The sequence below is a fragment of the Phyllobates terribilis genome, unplaced genomic scaffold (assembly GCF_046119375.1).
Source record: "Phyllobates terribilis strain yellow unplaced genomic scaffold, ASM4611937v1 Scaffold_11__3_contigs__length_659146591, whole genome shotgun sequence".
NCBI classification, from domain to species: Eukaryota; Metazoa; Chordata; class Amphibia; order Anura; family Dendrobatidae; genus Phyllobates; species Phyllobates terribilis.
Window position 1 is genome coordinate 194,210,118 of NW_027362771.1, and position 16,949 is coordinate 194,227,066.

At 44.9% G+C, this 16,949-nt stretch overlaps 1 pseudogene; it reads right to left on the reverse strand.

Annotated features, from left to right (window-relative positions):
• Window positions 1-1,002: 1,002 nt before the first annotated feature.
• LOC141167242 (protein canopy homolog 1-like) overlaps window positions 1,003-16,949 on the reverse strand; it is a 33,469-nt pseudogene continuing 17,522 nt past the window's right edge.

The window sequence follows — 16,949 nt, forward strand, 5'->3', positions numbered from 1 at the left end:
GTGAGCCCACTAGGGTAGGGCCCTCTCCTCTCCTGTAGCAGTCACTGTCACATTTTTGTTCAAGATTATTGTAATTGTTTTTGCAATGTATTTGTATACCCCTTTTTCACATGTAAAGCGCCATGAAATAAATGGCACTAAAGTAATTATAATAATGTGGTCCAGACTCACGGCTACTGAGACTGGACCATGTGGAAGACAGGGAGGTGGTGGTGGCAAACTGACTGGAAGCATTATCTGCTATCCAACCAACAACATTTTCACACTGCTCTGCCTTCAAGAGTAGTGTTCCACGGCCCCCTTGAAATTGGGACAGGAAGGTAGTTCAACATGATATGAGTCTTTGTTTTGCTCCCTCAGCAGGCACAGTTTCATCATGCCCATGGCCTCTGCATGCACTATCATCATTACCATAACGTACACTTCCCCATCCCTTGCCACATACCTTGCCCATTTTAAAGGAAGCTTAATATTTGTCACGTTGCCAAAAATGTCTGTATTATTACTGCAGTAATATAGGATCACGTCTGATGAGATGACCACAGTTTTAGGCAGTGAACTGGGAGTCAAAGATGATCCCAGGGGTCTTCCTCATGCTGCTCCCATGATTTGGGCAATTTTTAGGCCCTCTGCAGACCGCCGAGGTGGGGTGCCGAAAAAATGCTTGAGTTTCCCATAGACTTACATTGGGCTTGTTACTTGGGTTGAGCACTCGAGCATTCCAATTTGCTCGACTCGAACAATGAGTACCCGAGCATTGTAATGCTTACTCATCAGTAATTATAACTATTCATCAAAGAACAACATTTCCTAAATAATCACACACACCTATGTAATCTTTTACTACCAGTTTATCCTTAGTTACATTTTTAGCTGTTCGAACAAGTGCAATGATGCATGTGTACATGTGTATACATGCTTGCCCTGTGTAGTGAAATTGATCATGGGTAATCAAGTGGCAAGGACAGAAAGGAGAGTACAATGAGGATTGGAATTTGTTGTTTAAAACTCCAAAATTATGTTTACATTTGTCACACTAAAGGACTTCCCAGTAAAAGGAGAAAGTACAGCCAAGACAATGGAAGAACTAGAGATCAAAAACAAAAGAAAAGACACAGTGAGTGTAACTATTACTGTGTAAAACTTTTTATTTATTCTAGGCAATCCAAAGAATTTTTGATCAATGGGGGACCAGTACATGAAACCCACACCGATTAGTCAATACACCACTCTGAAGTGCGCAGCTCTTGCATGAGTGGCGCATACAGAGCAGTGTATAGGCTCAATAGTAAGTCTATGAATCTGTATATTCACTACTATAAAGTGGTGTACAGACGTATAGCGTTAATAATGAGCCCATACACCAAACTGAGCTCATAAGTAGAGATGAGCGTTGTTCTACTCGAACTGTTCGCCAATCTCAAATTCGAGCTGTTTTGGGCGGTGTTCGAGCCGGTCGGCGAACACGAACAATTTGAGAAAAATTCGGCTGTTCGAGGTTATGTTCGATAACTGTTCGTGCACCAAAATCATAACTGGATTTTTTCTCAGTAATGATGAAAATTAATGTTAATACGCAGTTTGAGTGTACAGCGGGGCGGGTGGAGGGGCAGGGGATGGATCTCTGCAGGAACAATGAAGATCTCCATTTTTTTTTCTCTTTCCCGCATTTGCAGTGGGGAGGTGCAATCTGTCAGCCTATCAGCAGCGCACACACGGAGCGAAGTGCTTTTTTTCACACAAGCAAGGGCATGTGTGATTGGCAGTGTATGTCACATGTCCTTGCCCTATAAGACCAAGCCATTTTCCCCGTCGCCACCATTTTCTCACTGCTGCAGCTGCGTGTTAGACGGCACCGCTGTTGCTGTGTGCGCTATACCTTGTTAATTTCAAGCCAATTTTCGCACAAATATACAGATAGCTTGGGAGTAGGGAATAGTTGTGATTGCAGTCCTTTTAAGGACTAGGTTACAGCATTTCCTACGACTTTTATCAAGCAGGTCTGTGCTCTTAAATAGATAGATTGTGGGAGTAAAGACTAATTGTAATTGGAGTCCTTTTCAGGACTAGGTTACATCAGTTCCTATCAGTTTTTGCCAGGCAGGTCTGTGCCAGTGCTGTGCAAGTTTTTTTCACAGCATTTGGCTTAATCTAGCAAAGCTAATCCTTTTTGGCCTATTGCAGAGTGTGTTAGTCAGTGGAGTAGCCTATCTGTGTTGCAAGATATACCACCTGTGTATAGAATACCAATTTTTTTACTGCACCTAGTGAAGTAAAATCTTTTGGGCATAGCATCATTCTATTAGTCCATCTATACTGACCTCCATCAGGTTGCAAATTAAAAATAATTTTTTTCTGCATCTAGCTCTGAAAAAATATTTGGGCTTCTAGCAGTGTGTGGGACTTGGTCTATTAGTCCATCTATACTGACCTCCATCAGGTTGCAAATTAAAAATAATTTTTTTCTTCATTTATCTCTGAAAAAATATTTGGGCTTCTAGCAGCGTGTGGGACTTGTTCTATTAGTCCATCTATACTGACCTCCATCAGGTTGCAAATTAAAAATAATTTTTTTCTGCATCTAGCTCTGAAAAAATATTTGGGCTTCTAGCAGTGTGTGGGACTTGGTCTATTAGTTCATCTATACTGACCTCCATCAGGTTGCAAATTAAAAATAATTTTTTTCTGCATCTAGCTCTGAAAAAATATTTGGGCTTCTAGCAGTGTGTGGGACTTGGTCTATTAGTCCATCTATACTGACCTCCATCAGGTTGCAAATTGAATAAAAAATTTTTCTGCATCTAGCTCTGAAAAAATATTTGGGCTTCTAGCGGTGTGTGGGACTTGGTCTATTAGTCCATCTATACTGACCTCCATCAGGTTGCAAATTAAAAATAATTTTTTTCTGCATCTAGCTCTGAAAAAATATTTGGGCTTCTAGCAGTGTGTGGGACTTGGTCTATTAGTCCATCTATACTGACCTCCATCAGGTTGCAAATTAAAAATAATTTTTTTCTTCATTTAGCTCTGAAAAAATATTTGGGCTTCTAGCAGTGTGTGGGACTTGTTCTATTAGTCCTTCTATACTGACCTCCAGCAGGTTGCAAATTGAATATAATTTTTTTCTGCATCTAGCTCTGAAAAAATATTTGGGCTTCTAGCGGTGTGTGGGACTTGGTCTATTAGTCCATCTATACTGACCTCCATCAGGTTGCAAATTAAAAATAATTTTTTTCTGCATCTAGCTCTGAAAAAATATTTGGGCTTCTAGCAGTGTGTGGGACTTGGTCTATTAGTCCATCTATACTGACCTCCATCAGGTTGCAAATTAAAAATAATTTTTTTCTTCATTTATCTCTGAAAAAATATTTGGGCTTCTAGCGGCGTGTGGGACTTGTTCTATTAGTCCATCTATACTGACCTCCATCAGGTTGCAAATTAAAAATAATTTTTTTCTGCATCTAGCTCTGAAAAAATATTTGGGCTTCTAGCAGTGTGTGGGACTTGGTCTATTAGTCCATCTATACTGACCTCCATCAGGTTGCAAATTAAAAATAATTTTTTTCTTCATTTATCTCTGAAAAAATATTTGGGCTTCTAGCAGCGTGTGGGACTTGTTCTATTAGTCCATCTATACTGACCTCCATCAGGTTGCAAATTAAAAATAATTTTTTTCTGCATCTAGCTCTGAAAAAATATTTGGGCTTCTAGCAGTGTGTGGGACTTGGTCTATTAGTCCATCTATACTGACCTCCATCAGGTTGCAAATTAAAAATAATTTTTTTCTTCATTTAGCTCTGAAAAAATATTTGGGCTTCTAGCAGTGTGTGGGACTTGTTCTATTAGTCCTTCTATACTGACCTCCAGCAGGTTGCAAATTGAATATAATTTTTTTCTGCATCTAGCTCTGAAAAAATATTTGGGCTTCTAGCGGTGTGTGGGACTTGGTCTATTAGTCCATCTATACTGACCTCCATCAGGTTGCAAATTAAAAATAATTTTTTTCTGCATCTAGCTCTGAAAAAATATTTGGGCTTCTAGCAGTGTGTGGGACTTGGTCTATTAGTCCATCTATACTGACCTCCATCAGGTTGCAAATTGAATAAAAAAATTTTCTGCATCTAGCTCTGAAAAAATATTTGGGCTTCTAGCGGTGTGTGGGACTTGGTCTATTAGTCCATCTATACTGACCTCCATCAGGTTGCAAATTAAAAATAATTTTTTTCTGCATCTAACCCAGCCAATAGTTTTGGCCTAATACCACAGTTTGGCCACTCAGCTCTGCTCGGTTACCATCCATTGTTTTTTTGTGCAAACAACTCCAGAGTTGTGAATTAGTTAACAACCAAAATGAGTGGAAAAAGGCCTGCTGCTGGTGGAAAGGGGAATAGGCGTGTTGGGAAGGGGAAAAAAGGTTGTGTCCGTGGGGTAGGTGCAGAAGAAAGACCATCTTCCAGCCAAACTAAAATGTCTACTTCTTTTAGCGGACAATGTGATAAGATCCCTTTCTTACGGCCACGCCAATCGCTACAAATTCCAGATGAGGCACAAAAACAGCAGGTGCTTCAACGGATATCAAGTGCTCCTTTAAGTGGGCTCTCCTCCACATCAACTTCAACATCACAAATACTCCAGTCCTCAAAGGTGTCACCCAAATCGCACTTGCTTCCTCACAGCTCCCAAATCTCCAGCTGCCCGACTGTGTATGAGGTAGAACAGATGGTTGAGTCTGCAGAGCTGTTTACTCATACTATAGCCTGGGAATCAGAGGTCGACTCCAGCGGTTCTGTGAATCCAGACGAGGAAATGATCTGCACTGATGCCCAGAATCTTTATGAGTCGGATCCAGGACCAGACGCAGAAGGTTCTGACCATAATGTAGACCCTCATTCCCAAACTGTAACTCCTGTTGGTGGAGACAATGAGGAAGACGATGATAAGACTCAAATACCTGATTGGAGCGACAACTTTATTTTTTTGTCAGGGCAGGAACAGGTTGGCTCTGAGGACGACGGGTGTAATAACGCACAGGGTGATGATGATGAGGTCGGAGATCCCACTTACTGTCAACCCACAGTCAGCCAAGAGATGAGGTCAGCAGAGGAGGTGGAGGAAGATGCTAGTGACGACGAGGTCAGGTTGCGCCTTCCTGGACAGAGACGTAGTACTGGAAGCACGTCAACAACTGCATCCTCAAACACAACTCTGCCTCTCACCACAAGTCGTGGTGGCTCTTCAGGTCGCATGGGTGCTAAGCCTTGCATAGCCTGGGCATTTTTTCAGATCGATAAAGATGACCCAACTCGTGTTATCTGTAACATTTGTCAGCAAAAGCTAAGTAGAGGCCAAAAAATACATAGTTTGAGTACTTCATGCATGAACCGGCACATGGACATGAAGCATAAGTTGCAGTGGGAAGCTCAGTGTGCTACAATGCGGCCTAGCCGGCCGGGCCAACCACCGTCTGCCATAACTTGTGCATCCGCGGCCTCTTCATCCTCTGTGACTGGGGGGACAGCAGTCACACCTGTTTTGGAGCGCAGACCTGCCACCTCTTTACCCGCAACAGCCAGCGTGATTGGCAGGTCATCATTTTCTTTGGAGGTGGTAACACCAGCTGGTCTTGAGCGCTGTCCAACATCGATAGCACCACCTTTGGATCAAGGCAACCTAACATGTCCGCCTGCATCTTCCTCACAGACCGGCAGTTTGCCGGGGACACCCTTATCAACCCCGTCTAAGCACAATAGCCAGCCCTCGGTCCCTCAGATGTGGACAAGTAAAAGACCATTTCCTCCTAGCCATGAGAAAGCTAAGAGGTTGAATTTCACCATCTGCAAGCTCTTGGCTACAGAAATGCTGCCTTTCCGCCTGGTGGACACAGAGGATTTTCGAGACCTTATGTCCGTCGCAGTGCCCCAGTACCAGATGCCCAGTCGGCACTACTTCTCAAAGAAAGGTGTGCCTGCGCTCCACCAGCATGTCGCACACAACATCACCGCTTCTTTGAGAAACTCTGTGTGTGACAGGGTGCATTTCACCACAGACACTTGGACGAGTAGGCATGGACAGGGGCGTTACATGTCGCTGACTGGGCACTGGGTAACTATGGTGACAGCAGGACAAGGGGCTGCTGTCCAAGTCTTGCCGTCCCCACGAGTTGTGCGTCAATCCTCTTTATGTCAAAGTTCCTCCACTGCTTCTGCCTCCTCAATCTCCTCTCGGTCTTCCACCTGCACCCAAAGCCTGTCTGGTCATGCCACAAGCTTTCTAACTGCGCAGAAGGGATCCTGCACACTTCCTTACTATGCTGGCAGTAGGGCTCAACGTCATCAGGCGGTTTTTACATTGAAATGTCTGGGAAATGTGAGTCACACAGCTGAGGAGTTGTGGTCAGCTCTGGAGAACCAATTTCATGAATGGTTGTCTCCACTGGACCTGAAACCAGGGAAGGCCGTGTGCGACAATGCTGCAAACCTGGGTGCGGCCCTTCGCCGGGGGAATGTCACACACGTGCCTTGTATGGCTCACGTGTTGAACCTGGTTGTCCAGCAATTTTTAGCCCACTATCCCAGACTACATGGCCTTCTGCAGAGGGCACGGTCGCTGTGTGCTCACTTCCGCCGTTCGCATCCCGCAGCTCAGCGACTTACATCTCTACAGAAGTCGTTGGGCCTGCCACTTCACCGGCTAAAATGCGATGTGCCTACCCGGTGGAATTCAACTCTGCACATGTTGCAGCGACTGTGGCAGCACCGACAAGCCCTGGTGCAATACGTTCTGACGTATAGCCTGGGCCAACGAGATTCAGAGGTGGGGCAAATCACGCTGGAGGAGTGGTCTCAGATCAGGGACCTATGCACCCTTCTGCACAGTTTTGAAATGGCGACGAAGATGTTTAGTGCTGACGATGCCATTATCAGCATGACTATTCCGGTGATTTACATGCTGGAGCACATGTTAAACAGAATTCGGAGTCAGGTGGTGGCACAAGAGGAGGTGGAGGAAGTAGAGGAGGAGGAGTTGTATGCGGAAGGGCTAACATCTGCAAGGTCCAGACGGTCGGCAGCACCAAGGCGGCAGGCATGTGAGGGTGGGGGAGATGATTTTACCAGGGCGCATGGTAGCAGCCAAACTAGTGAGGAAGGTGCAGGAGCCCAGGAAGAAGTGGAGGACGAACTGATGGAAGACTCATCAGATGAGGGAGACCTTGATCACATTTCTGTTGTGCGAGGTTGGGGGGAGAGGACAGAGGAAGGAAGCATGATTGTTACCTCGCCACCAACACAACAGGGACTTGGTGCTCCTGGATGCGCAACACACATGAGTGCCTTCTTGCTGCACTACCTGCAACATGACCCTCGAATTGTGAGAATTAGAAATAATCCTGACTACTGGGTTGCCACACTGTTAGATCCCCGGTACAAAAGTAAATTTGCAGAAATTATTCCTGCCATAGAAAGGGATGCACGCATGCAGGAGTATCAGCAGAGACTGTTGCAGAATCTTACATGTGCTTTTCCACAAAATACCAGTGGTGCACGTAGTGAATCTCACAGTTCCAACTTGCCAACCGTGGGACCGTCAAGTGTTCAGCACTCAAACCGTAACAGAACCACAGTATCTGCTGGTAACATCAATTTTGCGGAATCATTTCACCACTTTTTTAGCCCATCCTTTGCAAGGCCACAGGAGACAAGAAGTCTGACACATAGTCAACGCCTAGAGACGATGGTACAGGAGTATCTCCAAGTAAACATTGAAGCCACGACTGTGTCACTGGACCCTTGCTCTTTTTGGGCTTCCAATCTGGATAAATGGCCGGAGCTAGCCACTTACGCCTTGGAGATCTTGTCATGCCCCGCAGCCAGCGTTCTGTCTGAACGTGTGTTCAGCGCTGCTGGTGGTGTGCTGACAGATAAGCGCACGCGGCTCTCCACTGATAATGTAGACAGACTCACGTTCATAAAGATGAACAAATCATGGATCCGAAACGACTTTTCTACCCCTGTGTCATCCTGGGGAGAGTAAAAGCTTGATGATTGGTTAAAATCACCCTACCAACCGTTTTAAGCTTTCAAATTACTAATCATGTTTATCTGTATCTTGACTGGAAAATAATTTGGGCTTTGTAGCAGTGTGCAGCACTGATCCTATTAGGCCATCTATAATAAGCTTCACCAGATTTAAAATTAAAAATAATTTTTAGCTGCATCTAGCCCGGAAAATAATTTTGGGGCTCCGAGATGCGCAAGACACATAAGTGCCTTCTTGCTGCACTACCTGCAGCATGACCCTCATATTGTCAGAATTCGAAGTAATCATGACTACTGGGTTGCCACACTCTTAGATCCCCCAAACTTTTCGATCAACCTTTTCATTTTAATAAAGACCAAAAAAATGGTCATTTTTGAAATTATAAGCATTAGCAGGTTGTTAGAAACTGAAATCAAACAGTTTTCAACTCAAAACTTTATTCTAGGTGATGTTACATTTTCACATAGGACCCCTTGTTCGAAAGGAGCTTCTGAACTCTCTCGTCCATTGAATTTGTCAGGTTTTGGATGGTTTCTGCTTCAATTGTTTTGCATGAGGACAGAATACCCTCCCAGAGCTGTTGCTTAGATGTGAACTGCCTCCCGCCATTATAGACACTCCTTTTAATGATGCTCCAAAGGTTCTGAATGGGGTAGAGGTCAGGGGAGCATGGGGGTCACACCATAAGTTTGTCCCCTTTTATGCCCATATCAGCCAGAGATGCAGATGTTTTATGTGCAGCATGAGATGGTGCATTATCATGCAGAAAAATGATCTTGCTGTGAAATACACGGTTCTTCTTCTTGAACCATGGCAGGAAGTGCTGTTTGAGAAAATCCACATACATTATGGAGTTCATCTTTAGCGCCTTCAGGGATCCTAAAGGGGCCGACAATCTCTCTCCCCATGATTCCAGCCCAAAACATTACTCCACCTCCTCCTTGTTGGCGCTGTAGCCGTGTTTGCGTGGGGTGTCCATCAACCAGCCATCCTCCACTCCATTCATCTGGACCATCGAGCGCTGCACGGCACTCATCCGTGAACAAAACAGTTTTGAAATCAGTCTTCATGTAATGTTTGGCCCACTGGAGCCGTTTCTGCTTGTGTGAAGTGGATAGAGGAGGTCGACAGGATGGCGTATGCACAGCTGCAAACCTCTGAAGGACCCTGCATCTTGTTGTTCGGGGGACGTTGGAGGCACAAGCAGCTTCAAAAACTTGTCTGCTGCTATGACAAGGCTTTTTTGCCGCTGCTCTTTCAACCTGACGTAATTGCCTGTAGGAAAGAGTCCTCAATTTGCCCTTATCAGCACGCACACGTGTGTACTGTGAATCAGCTACATACTTCTTGATTGCCAAGACACTTCATCCTGATCATCGCACAATGTTGATTGTAGTCATGCCTTGACCTAAACACTCCACAATTTGTTGCTTCTCAGCAGCCGACACATCCTTTTTCTTTCCCATTTTGGCAGAAAATGTAGGCTGCTTAATAATGTGAGAGAGCCTTCTTAAGTAGTCTTGCCTTTCATTGGACACACCTGCCAAACTAATTAGCACAGGTGTCTGCAATTGCTTACAGTGATATAAAGAGCCCTGACACACATCACCATCAATGAGTTTAACTGACAAACAAACAAATTCTTCCCTTATCACTCCTAAACACTTTTTGCATAATAATTTGGAACGCGGTGTACATGTGCTTTTCCACAAAACACCAGTGGTTCACGTAGTGAATCTTACAGTTCTAACTTGCCAACCGTGGTCTGTATGGAATTGTTCAATAAAGGGCCCAAAATTAAGATAACATAGATGGGAGAGGTCTCTATGAATAGGAATTCCTAAGTATTTGATACCCTGTGAGGGCCAGGCAAAGGGAAAGTTGGACTGGATGGAATCCTATATGGATTTAGGGAGGGAGACATCGAGGGCCTCAGACTTCGCTGCATTGATTTTAAAATTTTACCATGTAACAAAGTGATCTATTTCAGCCATAACAGCAGGGATGGATATATATGATTGAGTGATATATACTAGGACATCATCAGCAAATAGAGAGCACTTGTACTCGGTGCCTCCCACCTCAATCCACCTAATATTGGGGTTATGGCGAATTGATGAGAGCAGGTGCTCCGTCACTAGGATGTATCAGAGAGGGGACAGAGGACATCCCTGCCTTGTCCCATTGGTGATTGTGAAAGGTGATGAAAATGTTCTGACGCACCCCCTGGGCCTTGGGACACCCGGAGCCGGACCCTTTTTGGTGGATGCTGGTGGTTGTAGTCTTCGTGGCGGCGATCCGGTTCCGTGGCTCAGGGCGGTCAAACCAGTGGCGGAACTATTTATGTGGTTTTGATGTTTAAATGTCCGACTACGCCACCCGTGGATTGCGGTCAGAGTGAACCGCCGCTACAGGGCAGACCGCTAAGGCTGGTGTTGTGGGTGCAGCAGAGCGTAGCATAACTCCCCACGGGAGGAGTATAGCCTCAGGGCAGTGTATGCGGAGGATGGGGGTGATGGTGCAGGGCAGCAGCAGTAACGACACGGAGTCAGTGATGCAGTTCAGGGCCTTTACTCACAGTTCTTATTATCCAGACCACGTCTGCAGGTAACGGCTGCCCACGTCGTACTGTGCTCACCAGGTGAGGGGCTCAGACAACTCCCAGATAACTTTGGAGCGCTTCACAGGACCCCCTTTGTGTGTCCTTTGTCTGGCCTTTCTTACCAACACTTCTGTCCGGCTGCCTCGGGCCTCCTCTTGGTAAACTTGGCGCCAGTTTCCCTGACCCTATGTGGTGCCTTCCTAGAGGGTGGAGCAAGGGGCTGCGCCACATAAAATGTCAGAGCCTCCGGTTTCTAGCTGAGGGTCGTTTCCTGCCTCCACTAGTTCGGGGACCGGTCTCCCCCTTTGGCCTGACCCCTCCACGCAGGTGGATTCGGGCGTGCGGTGGCGACTCGCCCGTCCGCACCCCTGGGATCCCTTCATTCCTCGTTCCTGGAGCCTTCTCCGCTCCTCTTCCTTCCTTCTCCCTCTTGCAGGCCTGGGCCTCTGTTACTAGGCCCGCCTCCGGAGCAGAGCTCATGCAGAGCCCCTGCTCCCTGCCACTTCTGCTCAGACTTCTCTGCACTGAACTAAGATGGTGCCCACCTTTTATACTCCCTTCTCAATGCACCCAGGAACTGCTTCCTCCCTGCTCCTGCACTGCAGGGTTCCCCTTCCTCAGTGTTCCCTCCCCCCACTCCAGCCAGGGACAGGGACTGTCGTGCCCATCTCAGGGGCATATTGGTCGCCCTGCCCCACGGCAATGTGGTGTAATGCATGCAGGTGTCGGGTCCTGATCCACACTCCATCCTTATCTGAGAGTGAGATATCACACCTCTGGGTGAGGTGCAATACGTCTGTAGCAACCGAGCCCTCGGTGCTACTGTTCCATTTATCTTCAGCCTAGGTGACGTATTGTGATACAGGGCCGTGATTTTGGCTATAAAAGGGTCCCCTAGACCCCTACCCCAAGCTTTTTAAGAGAATCATATATGGCGTGCCAGGAGACTCTATGGAATGCTTTCTCAGCATCCAACGAGAGTATCTACTTACAAATTTTTAACTGCATCTAGCCCAGGAAATACTTTGTGCCTAGTAGCAGTGTCTGCTAGTCAGCGGATTATCCCGGCTGTTAAGCAAGCTACACCACCTGTAGTTTGGACACTTAATTTTTTCAAAGGAAATGCTTCGGGACCACGGGATACTCAGTGAAGAGCATCAGGAGGCACCCCAAGGCATAGGGGCTGGGACTGGCACTAGGATGCCTTGCGGTGGACAGCCGAGCTCAATCCTTATAAAAGCTTTTTAACTGCAGCAGCTTTAGTGGACGCTACTGGAGCTGGAATTACGCGGCTGCTGGCATGAGACTTGCCCTCCAATAGATCCTTGTAAATGGATTTAAAGTGTATTCATTCAAATTAGAGGGACAATTTAAATTAAAAAGCTTAGAGCTGCCTCCACCACAGGGGGGCTCTCTCGACCCACCAGCGGACAGGCACCAGTATTGGGAGAGGGGGGCTGGCCGTCAGGGTTCACCGCGGCTCTGGCACAAACCCGGCGACACGGAGGTGGCACGGGCAGGAGCGGACTGGCCGTCTCGGCTTCTCACTTTTTGGATTTTAGAAGGGCATGACATGCCTATATCTGTGTCTCCCCCTCCTTTTACTCCTCCACCTCTTTTCTTTTCTCATGACTATATGTACTTGTCACTTTTCCATGTGTTAGTTGTGTCTTCTGAGCAGTTTGTCAGCTTTTGGACACCTTTGAAGGTGTTTTCTATGTGTTTCTATGTGTTTTTGTTTGCCTGCCATTGGTTTTAACGGTGTTCGAAGGTGTTCGACGAACAGTTCGACGAACAGTTCGGCGAACACACGGGTGTTCGACGAACCGAACCGAACTCGAACACTACGGGGGTGGCTCAACACTACTCATAAGTACGAACTGTGTGCTTCAAAGCAGTATTTTGACTGATCAGTGGGGTCTGAGGATATGATTCCTACCATTCATCAACACTGTGCAGAGTAGAGATTATCAGATCAAGCAAAATTCGAGTTTGCTTGCTCCCGTGAATTTTAATGGAAAATTAAATTTTTTGAGAATTAATTTTCCCCAATTCAATAATTTCTACAATCCATCGAGCATAGTAAATGTAATATGTAAAAACTTTAAAAAATCCTTATACTCACCTTACCGCTCATCTGCTCACTTATCCGGCCTCTTTGGTATATCACTTGTACTATCCCTCTTGCATTTTCTGATCTCCGCTACTTACATTGAAATACCCATGCCTCTCACTCGACAAGGTCTCAACGTCATAATGTGCACTGTAACCTTGCGTGTACATGCGCAGAACTGAAGAGAAGATGGGACAAGAACCGGAAGAATGATGTGAGCAGTAGAGGGGCAGTAAGGGGAGTATAAGGATTTTTTATTTCTTTAACCTTTTGATGAACCTGTATGATTCAGAAAAATGGCGCCCAGCGGCAACTATTTTGCTGACTTTGTCCTGAAGTGAACAACAAATTTCCTCATTTTAGCAAAAGCAGATTTTTGTAAAATTATAGTAGAATTCAATTCCACTTGAATATATGCATTCAACTCTAATGCAAAGCCTATAAAATATAAAACATTTTACAAAATTAGTCACACTTTAAAACTTGAAACATTATAATGCCAATTCATTAAGGTGCTTACTCCAGAAATCTGGAGTTAACAGATTAATAAATTGCAATATTATTGCGCAACTTGACAATTGCACAAAAATATTATGACTCTTGGCAATTAAAGGCTAGTCCTGGCCAGCTATCGCAAAATGGGTGCAGCATTTGCAGTAGATGGGTGGGACGGGACGTGGCGTCGAATGGTCATGTCTGCCCATCAAATTCATCTTACATTACACAACTTTATGTAACTTACTCCAGAAATATACGCATGGCCCCATTTCTGGCAGGAGCGCACGCTAAGCATCAGACATCCCCGCATGCTTTTTAATGAATCAGGTCAGTGTACTCCAATGAGCACTGTACCAGTCTTAATAAATTGCTCCTTATGTATTAAGTAGCTAGATGGTACTACTACTGAAACTTTTAGCTATTTATCGCATAAAATCTCAATAAAATACATTTAAATTTGTGTGTTTAATATGAAAAAATGTAGAAAAGTTCACGGGGTATGAATACTTTTTCAGGGCATTGTATATATATATATATATGTATATATATATATAAATATATATAAATATATACATATATATATAAATATATATATATAAATAAATAAATAAATATATATATATATATATATATATATATATATATATATATATATATATATATATATATACATATGGGCAGCACGGTGGCTCAGTGGTTAGCACTGCAGCGCTGGGTTCCTGGGTTCAAATCCCACCAAGGACAACATCTTCAAGTAGTTTGTATGTTCTCCCCATGTTTGCATGGGTTTCCTCCAGGTTCTCCAGTTTCCTCCCACATTCCAAAGACATACTGATAGGGAATGTAGATTGTGAGCCACAATGAGATAGTGATGATGATGTATGTAAAGCACTGTGGAATTAATGGTGCTATATAAGTGAGTAAAATAAATAAATACTGTATATATGCATATTTATCTGGGCACTTATAAATTAGATTTTCATGAAACCCACTGACTTTTTACAGATTGCAGAAGACTGCATCAGAGACAGAAGCCTGACATGACCTCGGGTACGACTGTGTGGGCTTAGACATAATACTTTGCAACTGTCACATCACATGGCATAGTGCAGCCAATCAGGAGTAACTTTTATAGCCTGTATAATAGCCTAGACAAGGAATAAAGCTCCTGATTTTTGGTGATTTAGAATAGTAAGAGGACCTCAGAGCTAATAACTTAGCAACCGAGATTTGAACAGAAAACCCTACAGTATACAGTGGCATGTAAATGTTTGAGAACCCCGGGTCAAAATTACTGTTATTGTGAACAGTTAAGTAAGCTGAAGATGAAATGATCAGTAAAAGGGCTAAAGTTGAAGTTTACTATTGATAAGCGAGTGTTCTCACCACTGATCGGTACTCGCCCGATCTTCTCACTGCTCAACAAGCTCCACAAGTATTTCCGGGATGCTTAGACGGGAGCTCGGGTCCACTCCCAGCATGTTTGGCGCTCTTTAGACAGCCACTTAACATGCAGGGATTGCCTGCCACTCACTGTAATGCCATAGCCATGTTGGTTATGGCATTACAGTGACTGGCTGGCCGCATAGCGTCATCGGGTCTATATAAGACCTGGTGACCCTATGCTCGTCACAGTCTACCCCGGAAACGGGCAGTGTAGGGAGAGTTGCTGCTGAGTGAGGGAGAGAATTGTTGTTTGTTTTAGTCAGGTATTCCACAGCAAGATATCAATCTAAACTAATAGTGTTGAGCGAGCATGCTCGACACTGCTCGGTACTCGCCCGAGCATCTCGCTACTCGGGATGTTCGGTGAGCACCGAGCATTTCCGGGTTACTCGGGTGGGAGCTCGGGTCTCCGCCCTGCATGTTTGGCGCTCTTTACAGAGCCAATGAACATGCAGGGATTGCCAGCCAGTCACTGTAATTCCGCAGCCATGTTGTTTGAGGGCATTACAGTGATTGGCTGGCTGCACAGTGTCACCTTGAGTATTTGAAACTGGGCGCCGCCATCTTGGACACAGTCGCCCGGGATCAGACAGTCTAGGGTCAGTGCTGCTGAGTTAGGGAGAGATATATAGTGCAAAATAGGTAGTGTAGGGTCTATAAAGCCTGCCAAATCAAACAAACAGTCCTTCTCAGGACTAATATCCATCCCAGATATCAGGCAGGCAGGCAGGCTGTATAGGAGACTAGGAGACGCAGTGGTTATACCAACAAACAGTGCATTGCAGTCCTGTGTGGTCCTGCTGGTCAAACTGCTAGACTTATCCCCCGGTCTCAGGGGCCAGGAAAAATCCTTTTATTTTCATCTAAATCCTGTATTTTTTTTTTCCTCAGTCAGACTGTACAAATACGCGTCTTATTAACCTTTTGGTATTTCCCTCCCCCCCCAAAAAAAACTGAGTGTGTCTGTGACTGTTCAGACACCAATATATCTGTTTAAATGATTCTGGTGTAGGCCACATAACTATAACTGTGGTTTTGCAGTTCCACGGTTCAAATCTCTGTATTATCCAGCTTTTGGCCTTTTTTCCGTAAAAAAAAAGCAGTAACAGTGTCTCCCTGACTGTTCAGACACAAATATATCTGTTTAAAAGATTCTGGTGTAGGCCACATAACTATAACTGTGGTTTTGCAGTTCCACGGTACAAATCTCTGTATTATCCAGCTTTTGGCCTTTTTTCCGTAAAAAAAACCAGTAATAGTGTCTCCCTGACTGTTCAGACACAAATATATCTGTTTAAAAGATTCTGGTGTAGGCCACATAACTATAACTGTGGTTTTGCAGTTCCACGGTACAAATCTCTGTATTATCCAGCTTTTGGCCTTTTTTCCGTAAAAAAAAACAGTAATAGTGTCTCCCTGACTGTTCAGACACAAATATATCTGTTTAAAAGATTCTGGTGTAGGCCACATAACTATAACTGTGGTTTTGCAGTTCAACGGTTCAAATCTCTGTATTATCCACCTTTTTGGCTTTTTTACATAAAAAAAAGCAGCTTGAGTGTCTCGCTCAGGGTTCAGACACAAATATATCTGTTTAAAAGATTCTGGTGTAGGCCAGAGAAATAGAACTGTGGTTTTCCTCTTCCATAGTTCTAATCTCCTTTTTATTACCCTTTTTCCATCGATAGTGCGAGTATAAGCTATTTTACTTCATTTACAATGGGCAAGGCGCGTGGCAAACGACGTGGAACTGGACGTCATGGTCATGGTGCATGTAGAGGACGGGGCCGTGGCCAAGGTGAAAATGTGCCACAACCAACAGCCACATCTTCTCGCTCCCATTTCTTGACCGAATTACTAGGGAAGCACACTACAACACTAGTATTGCGAACTAATCAGTGTGAACAGGTTATTAATTGGATAGCAGATAATACTTCTAGTTACCTGGACACCACCACCTCCGGTCTGTCTTCCACACGGTCAAGTTTAGTAGCCGTGAGTCTCGACCGCATACTTCTCCTCACCCTGATGCTCCTTCCTCCCACCATGCCGAGTGTCGTCAGACAGCAACTGATCCCACAGTTGGACACTCTGAAGAGCTGTTCACTGGTCCATTTCCATATTTGTGCCCTTCGCCTGCTCCGCTTGAAGTGGTGGAAGAGGAGATCCCATGTAGCGATGCACAAATATTTGAACAGCCACAGCCACAGGAAGTCGACACTGGCAATTTGTCACAAGAGGTGGAAGAGACAC